This window comes from Cryptomeria japonica, chromosome 9 (assembly GCF_030272615.1).
Source record: "Cryptomeria japonica chromosome 9, Sugi_1.0, whole genome shotgun sequence".
Lineage (NCBI taxonomy): Eukaryota > Viridiplantae > Streptophyta > Pinopsida > Cupressales > Cupressaceae > Cryptomeria > Cryptomeria japonica.
This window is the reverse complement of record NC_081413.1, coordinates 513,778,930-513,788,708: the sequence shown is the minus strand read 5'-3', so window position 1 is coordinate 513,788,708 and position 9,779 is coordinate 513,778,930.

The window sequence follows — 9,779 nt, the reverse complement described above, 5'->3', positions numbered from 1 at the left end:
TGACTACACGTTACTTTAGTAGGTCAACTTGAATCTATTTTGTGATTGCGGATATATAAGACCAGTGTGGAAGATCTTTTTGACATATGGAATGATTGTATGCGAGCGAGTGGTGATCGGGCATCTTTTGTAGCACAGTTTCACGTGTGCATTCTTGATCTAGTAGCTGACCGAGACAAAGAGCAAGGTAGAACAGAGCAGAGCAATAGAGGTGATTCAGTCAGTAATTTGACACTTAATCGAAACTCATCCAGGCATTGTTAGATGCTATTCTAGAGTTCTTTCACTGTATTTCATCATTGTAATTGATCAGTAAGGCAGTGAGCTTTTTGGGGTTGTAGTCCTTATTGTATTTGAGCAGTGAGCTCTAGGTAGTGTGTCTGAATGCCTGTGCATTCCCCATATTGTAATATTATTTTGGTACTCACCATAGTAGAATAATATTGTGGGTTCAAATGCCACTGTGGTTTTTCCCATTTGGGTTTCCACGTAAAAATCCCAGTGTTATGATTTTGTGGTTGGTTATTTTGTGTCTTTGCATTTCAGTTTCATGCTTATGCTTCCGGTCATTTAAAGTTAAGTCAGAAAATTTAATAACCGATAGATCACTGATTCACCCCCCCTCTCAGTGATCCTTGATTCCAACAATTGGTATCAAAGCCTTGTTCCATTGAGGAAGCCTAATCGTTTGAGGAAGGTCCAGGAGATTGAATCAATGGATTTCGGTTTTCAGAGACAACTCAGTGTGGCTCTTGAGGAACTTGATGCGGCAATACATGAGACTAGTTCTTTGAAGAGAAACCTGAATGTTGCTGATGATTTCATTAGTGACTTGCAGGATCAAATGAACACTTGAAGAGACAAGAGGAAGGAATTGATGGACAAGCTGAAGGAGAAAGAAGATCAAATCATGGAAAATCAGGGGAAAGCTGATGAATGTGACAAGCTTGAGAGAGAATGTTGCCTTGAAGAATGAGATGCAATCCATTGTAATGAGGCTGACTAAGGAGATTGAGGACCGAAAGAAGAATGAAGAGAATTTGACACAATCATTAAAGAAAAGAGCAGATGAATGCTTCAGGCTTACCTATGAGAATGATCAGTTGAAGGTGGAGTTGACACAGTCAAGGAATAATGGTCAAGAACTTGAAAGACAGATTGTTGCCTTAAGAGATGAACTTGCTACTGCAAATGAATACAAAGACTAATTCAAGGCTAGCTTAATAAGGCTTGATGAGATGCTGGAAAATCAGAGACATGGAAAGGACATGCGAGGACTTCGATTTGAGAAAGGAGAATCCTCCGGATTTGGACAAAGCAATGTGAAACCTAATTAGAAGAAGAGCAAGAATCCTTTGGTAAGACAATCTAATGCTCATAAATTCAATGGTAGATGCTTTACTTGCAATAAATTTGGTCATATGGTGAATCAATGCAAAAGTAGGATAAATAATGGAATGAATAATGTGAACAATGGTCCTACCTTTACCGGTTAGTGTTTTATATGCAATAATTTTGGTCACAAGTCAAACATGTGCAGAGCAGTAATGAATAACTTTCAAAACAAGAGATGCTATGCTTGTGAGATGTTTGGACATATCTCTAACCAGTGCAGGATGAGACCAAATCAAATGAACTTCAGACATATGCAGAATGTTGTTTGTCGTACATGCAATAAAACCGGTCACATTGCAAAAAATTGCAGAAGCAAGAATAGTGCTCCGGTAGACAAGAACAAAGTAGATGAAAATGGCAAGGCAAAGGTAGAGGAGATCAGAGACAAACATGAGAAGATGTAGGTCAAAAAAGATGAATCTAAAGCAAACAATGGATCTGCACCCAAATTCGGTGCAGGATCTTCATCCGGTAACTAGGGCTTTTTGCCTTAGGGAGAACTTTTCATGCAGATTCTAAGAACCCCCTCTTCAGTGATCTACAATCGATTCCGGAAGTTGCAGAAGGCTTAAATCACATATGCAAATGTTATCCGAAAGTTTCAGTGAAGATTTGATGCTTCGGTAAGCGACTCCATGAAAAATCAAGGTAACTGGTTGCAACATTTATTACAACGGAGAATTAGGTTTTCGAAAGATAAAAAGACAATTGAAAGCTTTATTTTTCACAATGCGATCAAGAGATAAGTGCAGAGTAGAAGAGCGAAGTAATTTGACGATCTAGACAACGATTTTAGCGATCCTAAGCGAATTTTTGTTGTGAATTGAGGTATTTATCTGTTTCAAGCTATCAGTTTCCGCAAGCCGTAAGTTTTCGATGGCTTCAGCTTCTGGAATTGCTACCCCACTTGTGGAAATTAAGGATAGAGCTTGACTCGTTTTCAAGAAACATCCTTTTAAATCTGTCGAGGATGATCGCGAAGGTGTGTTTTCCTCTGTACCTTATGGTGTTCTTCACAATGAGGACATAAGGGCATATATCCACTGTGATCTTGACTCAGGAGTGCTGACATGTTGAACCTGTACAATGAGCATCTGGCGGACAACTTGGGGAATCTCAAGCCGAAATATAAGCATTTGCAGGCCAAGGGTTTTTCTCAGTTCGTGCATTTTCCAACATTCGATGAGAAAGAATGGATTCAGTTCATACTCAGCAGAATTCACGATGAGTTTATATGGCTGGATAAGCCTCACAAGATCACCAAACAAGCAATCTAGGCCATAACTTGTCTAAGCTCATCTGGTGAAGTTCCTAGCCTGAGGAAAACATCAAACAACATTGTGATTGCCACCACTAGTTCTTAGTTTGATAATAGAGCAATGACAATAAATGACATTCTGGAGCATGATGTGAAGTTTGCATCCATGGTGGTCGGATACAAAGTATACTAGTCAAGCAGACAAAACTTTGTCTCCGATACAACTATATACTTTGCCTATCTGATGTTGAAGGAAGACAAGAGGTATGATTTGAGTACGGTTCTCTTGAATGTGTTGTTAAGCAATTTGAAGAAAATCAAATAGGACAATAAGCACACCTTTAAGTTTGGCACCCTTATCATTTGCTTGGCACTATTTATCATGAATAAAATCCCCAGTGTTCAAGGAAAGGTCCAATGGGCGTATGATAAGACGGTTGCAATGCAAATCCAAGAAGGGATTATGGGGATTGGTGATGCTACAATGAGGATATCTACTCTTTGGGGTTATTTCAAAACTTTTCAAGCCACAATGAATAGTAGAGAAAGAATTCCGAAAGAGAGTGGAGAAATATGAGGAAACAATTTGCTTCATGGTTGATAAGGACCAATGCCTAATGGAAGCAATTGAGAAAAGGACTGTGTGGATTCTTCCTATGGGTTATGAAGTTGATACTGCTACCCTAGATGTCTATGCTCAACATATGTTGAGTCAGCCGGTTGATAAGAAAGAAAAAAAGGTTTGGCACATTTAAGAAGAAAAATCTTGAGTCACACATGTAGTTTACAACTCCTGCAAAGAAGAGGAAAGTTTCTAAGATGGTTGAGGAAGTAGCTGTTCAGATGGGATTCACCCGAGAGGAGGTGAAGTGGGCGAGAGAGAAACATGCACAGATGGAGGCTAAGGGGGAAGCCAAGAAGCCTAAGACTGACTTGGTTCCCTCTAAAGCTACACCAAAAGAGATTAAGTTTGCCCCTGCTCCGGTTGCACCATCTACAGAACATAGCCCATCCAGAAAGGGAGTTTTGAAGCAAAAGGAGAAGCCTAAGTGAACCTATGTTGCTGTATCTCCGGTGACCTTTGATACCGAATCAAATGAGGAAGCAGACAAGGCTAAGAAGAAAGGTGAATTTGTAAGATTGGTGAGGAAGCCACAGTCCGACGGAGCCCACCAAAGCAAGAAAGCCAAATTTGAACCCGCCCCTACCAGAAGGCCCAAGAGAGGAAGAAAAGTTAGAACTCAACTTGACAAAGATCTTGAGTTCAGTGATCAACGGTAAATATACATTTATTCCTCCTTTGACAACAAACCAATTAATTGATGAGATAATTGTTGATGGTAATCTGAAAAATATTGGAGTATATTATGAAAATCTAGATGAGCTAGATTAGAGAAGGGTTGAAGAAGCTGTTGTTTTATACTTGCATAACTTTCGTAAAGCTTTGATTGAGCTGGAGCGGAGCATCCCTAAGGATCCATACAACATTATTGGAGCAAGGAGGCTAATAGCTAGTAAAACCGTTAAGGAAATGAAGGAAAGAGAATTGATTAATGTTTGCACCTATATCTCCCGTGATGAAGCCAAAAGGCTCATTGAGGAAGCTAACAAGAAAGAATTCAGAAGCAAAAACAGGGTGAATAGGTTGATGATTGGCATGATGGAAGAGTTGAGAAAGGAGTCTGAAGATGTCTGGAGAAGAATCATGATGAATGATCCTTTGTACAGAGATGTAGTCAAGACTTCTCAGTTGAAAGCAAAGGATGGTGTCTCCGACGATTTGAACGATGAAACTCAGACTGAGGGACATCTGGAAGACCAAGGCAACACAACCATTGATGCTGAGACTTGTGTGAATCCTCTGGTGGTAGACAATTCTAAGTCCCTGAGATTCAAAAGGATGACACGACACCAAGTGGCAACACTGGTGCACAAGATAAAGGGGATGGAGCAGAGGAAAAAGGAGACTGAGAAAATAGAGGTGAAGGATGTTGAGGAAGACAAGGGAAAAGGAGTTGTTCTTCCAACAATTGACACTCCTCAAGTCACAAGGACCCCACCCCAAATCTCTATCAATCTTGATGGTCCTCTAAATCTTGGACAAATGTCTCCTGCTGAGAAGTTGATGCTTGCAGCTGCTGTACATGCACAGGCCAGTCAGGATCTGGTCAAATTAGAGTCCAAAGATAAAAAGATTATTTTGATGTCTGTTGATGTATTACAAAAGGTGGCTCTGGGTGTACAATTAGATCCTAATTCTAACCCCTTCTATAAATTACTTTAATTGATTAACAATGTAAATACAAAGTTTGATTCTTTGGAGAAATCTACTACAAGCGAGTTTTGGATAGATTTAAGGAGGTAAGAATGTAGACATTCCGGAAAATGATTGAAGATGATATAGTGAGATTGAATAAAGGTCTGCAGACTATTTCAGATGTATTAACTGAAGGTGGTAAAATATATAAGTCTTGTCTAATTTTGCCCAAGTTTACAATAGACATAGACAAGCAAATAAGTGTTTGCTAGGGTAAACTTGTTGGTATATCATAGTCATTTGACCCTAATGTAGCTCCAACTAGCAGTATAGAAGGACAGATAATGGCTCTCGACGATCAGATCTCGAGCCTAAATGCGGACAAGGATAGAATTTTGAGGAGAGTTGGTGAACTCCGGAACTTGATTGCCCCCTGGTTGGACACCATATTGAGCAATAAGGTTGACTGTATGAAGGCTATGGGACAACCTGTTCCATCTGAACTGAAGGAAGTAGAGATTCATGCATATGTTTTCAGTGCATTCGTTACAGTTTTGGACAACTTGAAGAGTGGGTGGGACACTCACCTAGGAATTTTGAAGAACATTTTTGCTGATATCTTCAAGTACTTGTAAAGTCTCCGACAAATATCTTTGTATATAAGTTTTGGGACAACACCCCATCTTTGGCATTGATGTCAAAGGGGGAGAGTAAAGGTGAAAAATGTAATTACAGGTTTCAAAATTCTTTGTCTAAGGGGGAGCTTTAGAAATTCTTTTGATCTGGTGCTCAAGTTTTCGACACCTAGCCATTTTTCACGAGTGTTGCCATCAATGCCAAAGGGGGAGATTGTTGGAAATTGACACTCATCTGGTGGCTTCCGAGGGTTGATTATTGGTTTAGGGTTGTTATTGATGGCAACTCTTCTTGAGATTCCTATCCGGTAATCACGGATCTTGATATTCGGAAGCGGATGCCAACCGATAGCCAGTTAACTAGTATTTCAGGATGAACAAAGCAGTTTTGGTTCAGATGCTTTCCGGTGATTGTGGTGGTGAGAATCATGTATGGGATGATTGCACTGACATAGAGACATCATTTTATCATCGTTTTGGTGATCCACATTTATCTTTGGCGATTCGGTCAAGCCGCCATATGACTACACGTTACATTAGCAGGAAAACTTGATAAATGATCTATTTTGTGATTGCAGATATATAAGATTGGCATGGAAGATCTTTTTGACATATGGAATGATTGTATGCGAGTGAGTGGTGATCGAGCATCCTTTGTAGCACAGTTTCACGTGTGCATTCTTGATCCGGTAGCTGACTGAGACAAAGAACATGGCAGAACATAGCAGAGCAGCTGAGGTGATCTAGTCAGTAATTTGACACTTAATCGAAACTCATCCAGGAATTGCTAGATGCTATTCTAGAGTTCTTTCATTATATTTCATCATTGTAATTGATCAGTAAGGCAGTGAGCTTTCCGAGGTTGTATCCCTTATTGTATTTGAGCAGTGAGCTCTAGGCAGTGTACCTGAATGTCTGTGCTGTTAGTTAACAGATTGGTTTTCCCAAAATTTATTAACAAATACTCATGTTCACCCAGTAGGAAACCAATGAAAAACCAACAGTTGGGTAAATAATGTTAATTTACCCTCTGCATAAGGGTACAACTCCCCATATGATATTCAATGAATTTTGATCAAATTTTATCATATAATTCACTTTTAACTAGAAAGCAAGGAAAGGTTTTAACATTCACTTGTCAACACAAAATGAACGCCTCACAAAGATTATTGGAAAGCAAAACATTAAACTTCAAATAATGATTAACCTATATGAAGTGATCAAAACATTCGAGCTCTGATTGATACTCGCTCATGCCTCACAGGACAAAGGGAATCAGAATATTCAAATGTTTGCAGCTAATTTCATTCATCAGATGATTCACAGACTTAATATTTGATAAAAATCAGAGAAGAGAATCTAATACATGAACATATAAACATCCCAACAGAAATCTTTTATATATCCAAACACACAGGTTTCAAAAGCTGTATTAGATGTTCTATTCCATTCAAAGATGGAGTATTTCACTGAAAATTAACAAGTAAATAGTCTGCCATCTTAATTTTTACAGAATTTATGGATCCCACCAAAACATCCATTCTTAATATTTATAGTCATCTGGCCAACCTAATAACTAAACACAAAGCTTCATGAAACAACCGTTCGTAACTGAAATTAACTAAAATGGCCAAGAGCCGTAAACAAAGCTTTAATTGCAGAACAGGAAACGGTTTTTGATTCGTCCTATTGGTGAGTTGTGCCACGTATATTTCGCCATTCCATATGAGCTGCTGAAAAGTTGTGAACAACTTGATAATGTGGGAGCCCAATGTGCAAGATGCGTTCCTTCCAAACTTCTTTATCCATACTCACTTCCATAACTTTAGTTCTGTGCGTTTACAAGTGATCAGAATAGACAACCAACATAGATTCGATTTAGCAATTCTAGAGAAATCATCTTTGGTTAAAGATTTTGATTCTTTAACTAGGTTCATCTTTCCTTTGAAATTCTCCACCATATCCACTGTCTGCTCGATGGTTTGTCCATCTTCCTTGAGAAGCTGTACATCAATGCACTTCAAGTCTTTCTGCATTACAACGATGAGTTCTTTCAATTCTTTCAACAACTTAATGGATTCTACGTGGCCTTGCTTAATGATTGAATTTCTCCATTCAATATTTTCTTTTGCCACATACAATATCTTGTCATCCAAATCTTTAACCGCCTTTTCAGCGAGAAATTTCATGACACCATATTTTTGCACATCTTTCATTTGAATCAATACTGCTGCCCATTTGTTCCTTTCTTTCTCCCAGGCTATCACCTCTGTTTCAAGCTCCTGAGTTACAGTTACAACATCCTCGTATACCCTGATCAGATTAGCAATGTATCCTGCTCCCTGTTGAATTATGGATTCAAGCCATTCATTGAAGGTTTCCGCCATCATACAATTCCTCTGAACCTTATCCAACAAATTTTGGTTCATTGGTGATTTAGGATCAAAACACAAACAAATTTGCGACAGGGGTTGTGGGCTGGGATGGTGTATGGCATTGATGTATTCCGCCATCTGTTTAACAACTTGTTTCAGTTCCTGCTTGTCCTTCTCATCCTTCCATGTTCTAGATAACATCCTTTTAGTGGAAGACTCTAAATGTTTTGCATCAGCAGCCCTGGAAGCAGTTCCTAAATCAATAGTTTCAATGGTAAAGTCCTTCTCAGTAGCATTTTCTGGATCTTTGTTTGAAATTGGTTTGGCCATTTTAGCTACCCAATGTCCTGTATTCTCATCCACCTCCAGCATGGCCTCTGCTTTTAGCCTCTTAGAATTAGACATCTTTCCAAGGCATCTACTCACCATATCTTCTATTGGAACGCTGATAGGAACCACATTTCGTTTCTTGCTGATTGAGGCTCCCAACCATCTGGAAACATTTGGAGATTCCTTCGTTGGTGGCATCTGATAGTCTGATGAATCCATGATAGCCAAAGTGGCCACCTGATTGAGATTATCCTTGGGTTGTTCTTTTTGTTTATCTGCATCTTGAGTTGCAGGGATATCTTCTACTAGTTCACCCATAATTACTTGTGCTTCTTCACTATCAAGAATTATGATGGCTTCTTCCCTTGTAGGTTCTTTACTTTTCTTCTTATTTCTGGAATGGGTGACTCGAACTGATGAAGAGCCAAATAGTGATTCCTTGAACCTCTTAGTTTGAACCTTCTCACTCTGCGTATCAGTAGCACCTGCAATATCAACAATTATGTCAGAGGAAGAAATGAGTGTTTGTGCAGCAGTATGGGGTTGCTCAACTAATTTGTCAACTGAGGTAGTGGTCAGTTTCATTCCAGATTTACGGTTTCTTAACCACTTTTCTGTTCTCCTTATAACATTAAAGGTTCTGGATTGGATATTTTCTTCTTCTCTCCTATCTCAGTCAATTTTAGGAATAGGTTGCTTATGAATTCTTTTATTGAACTTCGGGTCCAATACATCTTCACCTTCCTCTTCATGTACTCCTGCTATGTTCATTGATAATTTCATAGTAATGATTTGCCGCAAAGTGAACCTTGACCATAATCTTCTTCGGAATTCAAATTCATCACAACAATCTTCCCAGTAGTCTTCTAACTGGGGTATATGTGAAAAGTTCACATCAACATTTAGGTGTTTTATTGCATATCCTTTACTGTCAAACCCCTACCGAGCAACATAAGGCTGCAACTTCATTTTCTTGAGTTCCACTTCTAAATTCAATGCATCTGAGGTAGTTTGGCAGCTGTAATACCCAAGTTCAATTGGGAAAATTGCTCCAGACTCACTTTTCGTCCCTAATTTCTTATCAACATGAGCTAATTGTCGGCAGACTTCCAGGAGTACATAACTATCAAGAGTATATCTTGGTAGTTTGAAAGGTTCATCTTCAAAGCCTCCAATTCTAATACAAGTGAACCTAGGAAATTGAATAAAACAACTCCCATAAGTACTAATCAATTTTAATGCCTCGGAGGACATTCTCTTATTCATGTTTCCCGGCAGTTCAAAAGTTAACCTTCCTGCAAAGACATCACTCCATCTCAAGAAGTTTTCTGTATACCTCTGTCTCTGCAAGTGTGGATAGAACTCATAGACTTTCATTCCATCAACCCATGGTTCTTGATATAATCCTGGCCATTCTCTGATGTAGGCTAAAATATAAAACAGGTAGGAAGACATATGAAAACTGGCTATTCCAATAGAATTACTCAAACCCTCGTGCAATCTCTCAGCAATTACTTGCGCCCAATCAA